Source organism: Orycteropus afer, unplaced genomic scaffold (assembly GCF_000298275.1).
Source record: "Orycteropus afer afer isolate SDZICR_OR568_19922 unplaced genomic scaffold, OryAfe1.0 scaffold00009, whole genome shotgun sequence".
Lineage (NCBI taxonomy): Eukaryota > Metazoa > Chordata > Mammalia > Tubulidentata > Orycteropodidae > Orycteropus > Orycteropus afer.
In genome coordinates this window covers 22,551,624-22,558,883 of record NW_006921596.1, presented here as the reverse complement: position 1 = coordinate 22,558,883, position 7,260 = coordinate 22,551,624, and positions in this window count along the sequence as shown.

The window sequence follows — 7,260 nt, the reverse complement described above, 5'->3', positions numbered from 1 at the left end:
TATGGGTAAAAAAGCCACACTAAGTAATTTACTACACCGCACTCATTAATATTTTATGAGAAGAGATACAATTTAGACACAAAGACATAAATAGGTTAAAAATCAAAGGATTGAAAAATATATTAAGCAAATATTAACCAAAAGAGACTAGGAGTGACAACAGTAAAATGTGATAAAATAGACTTTAAGTCAAAATCCATTATAAGAGACAAAGAAGGGCATTATATAATGATTAAAGGGTCAATCAATAGAGAGGACATAACCATAGTAAATATTTATGCATTCAATGACAGAGCTCCAAAATATATAAACTTTAAAAGAATTGAAAAGAAAAAGACAATTCTACAACAGGAGTAGGACACTTTAACATACCTCTTCCACTGATGGGCAGAACAACTGGAAAGAAATTCAACAAAGCTACTGAAGCTCTAAAAACACAACTAATTTGACCTCATAGGCATATAAAATGTCTCTCCTAGTACATATGCTTCTCCAGTGCGCACGGATTGTTAGCTTGCCAGTCAGAAAAGGACAGTGGGATCAGCATGCACAATAGGAAAGTTGTAAGAGCTATTTAGTGATTTCACTAAAGGCGTTGGTGAGGAGCTAGAATAAGGGGGGTCTGTCACAATAAGGAGTTTAGATTAGGCAACAGTCAAAGGTTATAAAAATGAGGAACACAGTTATTACAAAGTTAAATTTTACCTGAGCCACCTGATCCTGGACAGCAGCAACAGTTTAAGAATCCTGTTCATCCACCCTTTCGTGTTCTGGAAAACTGCTTACCAGCGGTGCAGTAAATTACTTAGTGTGGCTTTTCTACCCATAAGTCTTTGTAAACTCTGAGGTGGAATTTGCCAGGAGCAACTGAGGAGCTCCTGATTGCTTAAGTTGTCCACCTGGGGTATTTCTGTTGGGCGTGGCACTAAACAATGTTCTGGGAGGTTCACTCTCTCTCAGGTGTTTAGAATTCTGATGTTATGATTGGTTGGTTTGGCCACTCTGCGGGCTCAAAAGGAGCCCTCCTAGAGGCAGAGCTCTCTCTGACTGCTGGCTGAGGAAGGACGCGCCCCTGAGAGACATGCGCTATTGGGAAAGAGACACAAGAGATATGCATTGCTGAGAGAAACCTAGGGACATGTACTGCTGGGAGAGAGATTGTGTGAGATGGTGGGCTGGGAAAAAGACTGAGCATTTTTCTGGAACTTGAATTGTAGCCTGGTGCTTCCCTAATAAACCCCATAATCTGTGAGTCTCTCAGTCTTTACAGTGTCTAGCCACCTAACCCGGAAATTCCTTATCCCTATCTTCATCTGCCAGGATCAAGGTAGCCTCATCACAAGGTAGGGGTAGGGTGGAGTGGGGGGATGAGGGAGAAAGCATTATCAGGGAACTGTTGTTGTGTTGTTGTTATGTGCCGTCAAGTCAGCCCCAACTCATAGCGACCCCTCCTTGGGTTTCCGAGGCAGTATCACTACGGAAGTAGGATTGCCCAACCTTCCTTCCGAGGAGTGGCTGGTGGGCTTGAACCGCCAGCCGTCTGGTTAGCAGGCAAGTGTCTTAGCCACTATGCTACCAGAGAACTAGCTGCTGAAAACACCAGGGCTTGCGTCAGGAGCACCTTAGTTGTGAAAGTGATGTTTTTGCTTTTAAACACTTTAAAATCTGTTTTGCAGCAGATTTGCCTGAGGCAATCTATTGTTTGATTTCTTGACTGTTGCTTCCATAGGCACTGATTATGGATCCACGTAAAATGAAATCCTTGACAACTTCAATCTTTTCTCCATTTATCATGATGTTACTCAGTGGTCCAGTTGTCAGGATTTTTGTTTCCTTTATATCGAGACATTATCATTATTTCTTTAACATCTTTCATACCTCTAAATGCACCAAACTTATCCATTTATTTAAAAAGATAACCAGAGAATGTCAAACTTGAATTATATCTACTCTTTCTTCTCATTCACTGGAGAAAGATGTGGCAGTCTGCTTCCATAAAAATGACAGCTTTGGAAACTCTATGGGGCAGTTCTACTCTGTGGTATAGGGTTGCTATGAGTCGGAATCAACTTCATATTTTGGCAAATTTTATAACCCAGGGACTAAATGATTGCATTGTACCACAATCCTCATGTAAATAAATTCAAGGACAAATTCTTCTGGGCAGAATGTTACCCTGTCTTGGTGAACTATGAACTTAATTTTAATAGAAAAATGAGAAACATCATGTTTCAATTTTCGGTACGTGGATGCTCAGAACAGGTATTAGTTTCTAATTATTACTACTAACTTATCTAAACTAGGCCCAAAACTGGATTCACTTGGGCTAAGCCCCACGTTAGCTATCTGAAACCTAAGTTTCTATTTCTTGTAAATGTCTAACCTTCCCTGGCAGCAAAATCCAAGTCAAATAATTGACTTTCCTAGAAACAGAAGCATAAAGTAGCCAATTAGGACTTGCCTGCTCAGCTTAACCCTGTTCAAACTTCCCCTTAATCCAAAGTAAGGAACGAAAATGACTGGCAGCCGATTCAAAATTTGCCCAGCGCAGCTTCCTAGTTCCTGGGCGTCCCCTTGTTACAAATCCATCTGCTTGGTCTGTGCTTGGGAATTCTTGTCTGACTTCCAGGTCAGACATGCCTCAGTTCATGAACTGAAAAATAAAGCTTTTGAGTCCATACACAAATTTAATATTATAGAAATTTTATATTTAACATTGATGTAATTTGTCATGTTAAATATTTAGTATATCTATGTTTTCATCTCTCTCTAGCATTTGTTAATTTCTATTTTTGTATCTATAATTCTTTTCCCTTTCACCTCATTGTTTAAGTAGCTGCATGGTTTTATGTCTGTATTCTCTCAAGTATAAATTGTAACCTCTTAAGCCCTTTGGGAAGCGAGAACAATGAGCATTTTGCTTCAATTTGTACTTGACAAAGGAATGTAAGATTTCTAAAAATTAGCCCCAAAACAACAAAAAAAATAAAATTAAAAAATAATAACACAAACCTGTTACTCTCCAGTAGATTCTGCCTCATGACAATCACAGCTGCTTACAGAGTAGAACTGAGCTGGCATGGAGTCTTCTAGACTGTAATCTTTAGAGAAAGCAGAGTTGTGCAAACCTGTACCACCCAGGGACTTATTTATATTTAAAACCCAAAAGACATTTGTCAGTCCTTAACTGGAATTTACATATGAGTGCAAAATTGGCTTTTTCCAGAGGGCTAGGAAGTCAACTGAACCTCCACTAAAAGAATATATTTACATATTCAAAGGGAAGAATCATTTTTCATTCTATCAGTTTTCTACAACTTACAGAATTGTAAAATAGCTCAAAGGCAATGAAAGGTTAGAATCAGACAACACAGAGGAGTATGTTCAAACAATGCAAAGTTTTACTTTGGATATACACAGTAATATTTTCCTTATTCCAACTATCCTTGAACCTTTAATCTGAGATTCTTCTAAATTCTAGTTCTTTGGAGATTGTTCTTTTTTTTTTTTTTCCTCCATGCTTGACTATATTTAGAAAGTATGTTTATCTAGTGTGACTATGGATATTGACTAAGAGAGAGATATCTGAAGTCACCTTAGTCCACCACATTGACTAGATTTAATTATCCCTCATCTCAAAACTCTTTATCTTCTGTGATAAAAGTTGCTCTGTTTTCCTCCTACATTTAGACATGTTCTTCTACATTTTGGTTGTATTTTCTCCCAGGTTTGTCAGTGCTTCCTAGGTTTTTGATCTCAGTCTCTGTTCAATCAACACCCTTGTCTACACTTTTAACTCCTATCTCTATGCTGATGACCAGGAAATTGACACCTCAATGGCTCTGATGCTTCAAGTACTTACTTCCAACAGTGCAGTAGATATTATCAAATAGACAGCCCACTGGACACTGGAATTTGACCGGACCAAATCTGAAATCATAACACTCCACCCTCCAACATTTTCTCTACACTGTGCTTCCTCTCCTGTATTTTCTCTGTATCATGCTATGACATTGCAGTTCATCCAACCATTCAAGGTGAAATTCTAGAAATCATCCATAATGCCTATCTCTCTTCAACTTCCAAATCTATGCCTATCAGTCCTTGCATGTTAATAGCTCTTGAAATCATATTTTATTTTTCTTCCTAGTGTCACTTCTTCAGGAGCTCTGGTGGTACAGTGCCTAAGGCATTTGATTGCTAACCAGAAGGTCACTTCTTCAGTTGATTCTTTATCATTCTCCATTTGTCCTGAAGTTGCAGTAACATGAGTAACCAAACTCCAAAATCAAAGTACTTTGCATGACTAAAATGGCTGCCAAAGATATAAATTGAACTCCATTTTGAATCAAACTATAGGTTGGCCTAAAAACCCTGCTCCTGATGCTCTAAAAAGGTAATTCAACTTCTTGTCAAAGTTTAACTGCTTATACCTAAAACAAGAAAGGGTCAAGATTTTAGCTTGTGCAAGGAATTGTTCATTAAGAGATTCCCAATCTTCCTTCTGAGGAGTGGTGGTTCAAATGCATCAGCCAGTCCATGGAAGGAAGATTGGGCAATCTACTTCTGTAGTGATACCACCTCGGAAACCCAAGGATGGGTCACTATGAGTCAGATCCAACTAAACAGCAGTGAGGTTTTTTTTTTTTTTTTTTTAATCAAGAGTGTTTGTGAGGCTTGCTCCAGTAAGAATGCCTTGGTAGACATATACCTGGAGGCTAGAAAATAGAACTGATAATGTTAAGAAGTATAGTTTAACAATCCATTGGTAACTTTTTGTCATGTAACCCCTCATGCCTGTAAGCACATAGTCCTTTGCTTACTCCTCCTGATAAAAACTATTCCCTCTTCTTGCAATGTGGAACACAATATTACCTGCCTGGATACTGTAGTCTCCTGATGCGAGAATCTCTATCTTTCAATCAAACTCTTTGCTGTTACCTCTAACAAAGTGTAAGGTTAGTGCTTTATTATGGCAAACCTAACTAGTCACAGTATCTCTTATTTCTAATCTGTGACAACCTCCTGTCCACCTGCTTAACAAAGATTTGTGAATTTCAGCATGGTACTACCATTCTTAAGATGAATGAATGAAACATAAATGTCATTGATTTCATAATACACAGGATAAAGTTTGTTAAAAATAAAAATCATATTAGGCCAATAATATAAGTTGATTTGAAGTTTATTTAATATAAGGTTTGCAAATGAGGTAATACTTTCAACTAGGGATTCAAACTGTTCCAAAGATGAAAAGACTTCCAAAATTCTGATACTACACCTTAACGGACTTTGACATGGAAATGTGACCACAACAGCATTTATAAAATAAATATACCCTTCAACACAGCTTCTAGTCTGACCTTGAGGTTTCTGTTTCTGGGAACTGACTACACGGAGATAATTCTTTGATGACCATATTTTATTCCCTTTCTTCCATTTATGATTATTGCATACAAATCAGGATGGCAGTGCTTTAGTTTACAAATGCAATATAAATAGGTTTGCACTTGTGTATCAGTTTGATAAGCACATTCTCTGAATGTGGGCAAAAAAATAACTTTCTTCCTTCAGAGGCAGAACAGAGAATGTGTAATATGATTACCATCAGTAAGAGAGAATTGGTATCTATACTTCAGCAATGAGCAAAAACAGTCAGCTCCCTTCACTCAGAGAATAACATCTTGAAGGCTATTTAAATTACAAAGGCAATCCCACTGGTTTCCTTCCCATGACTTGGCCAATATTTATTTTCTGGAATCAAATTACTTTAATCATATTATTAACACCCACCTCAAAGAACTCACTAATATAGTATTTCATATTTCTCCAATAGAAGATCTGCAAAAAGAAAGACATGGCATAGTATAATGAAAATATGTCCCAAAATAAAGCAATCAAGATCACTTTCATTAGCATTATAATGTTATTTAGCCTAACTTAAGATGTCATGCTGAGAACCATACCTTACCAAAAGCACATTTGGGTCCGTATATGTCAACAGGATGTATAAAATTAGTTTTTAGTGTCTCTATTATTGTCCTTTTCACCTTTTCTCTATGTGGCTTGTTCTTTTTCCTACCACAATTTCTATTAAAGTTAAGGTATCATCCACTTACTCTTATCCTTCAAAACACAAATCAATTGCTACCCTCTTTGCTATCAAGGGCCTTCTATTATTCCACCAGAGAGTAATCATTCTTTCTTGTAAATGGTAACCGATTTGTATGTGCCACTCACAAGGCACTTATCTTTTTCTAACTCATTGAGTTATTAGTGTACGTCTTTTATTTCACCCATCCATCACCAACCTAGTATGTAGCAGGCAATTTATGATATCCCTCCTAACTAACACCTTCATCACTCTTCAATCAACTGGAGGGTAAGGACATTGTCTGTTTCATGATTGTATTCCTCATAATACCAAGAAACATTACCTTGTATTCAGTAGCTATTTTTGACAAAAAATGAACCACACCTATACTAAGCTACTCTGAATCTGATACTAAAGGAAAGTCTTGACTATTCTTTATGATATGTTTCTTAAAAGAGCTTTTGAATACTAAGACTAGAAGAACTAGATGGTGCCTGGCTATCACTATGACTGATCAGGATCACAAAAGCAAGTCCTGGACAGAGAGCATGAAAAAAATGGAGAACAAAATTCAAAACCATGAAAAACACCAGACATACTGGTCTGATAGACACTAGTGGAACCCCTGAGACTATGGGCATTAGATACCCTTCAAACCTGGACCTGAACCTACCTTCAGGGATCAACCTTCAGCTAAACAATAGACAGACCTATAAAGTAAATAATAACACTAGGGAGGAATGTACTCCTCAGCACAATAAACCATACAAGATCAAAAGGGCAGCATTTGGCCAAAAACACAGTTCAAAAGGCAGAAAGGGGCAAAAAAGAAGTCAAATGGAAATGGGAACCCGCAGAAGAAGTGGGAAGAGTGCTGTTACAGTGAGGGGCCGGCAATCAATATCACAAAACAAAATGTGTATCAATTGTTCAAGGGAAAACTATTTTACTTTTTTAACTTTCACCCAAACTACAATAATATACAAAATAAAAACAAAAAGCTACCTGCATTGTCCTCAGTAAAGGAAGGAAAAAAAAAAAAAAAAGACAACCACCAATTATTTAGCTCTCAGTTATGGCATTTGACTGCTAACCAGAAAGCTGGCTGCCACGACAGCCCCGGTGGGGTCCGCGTGACATAGTCACCGGCCTGAAGCGATTGTTTC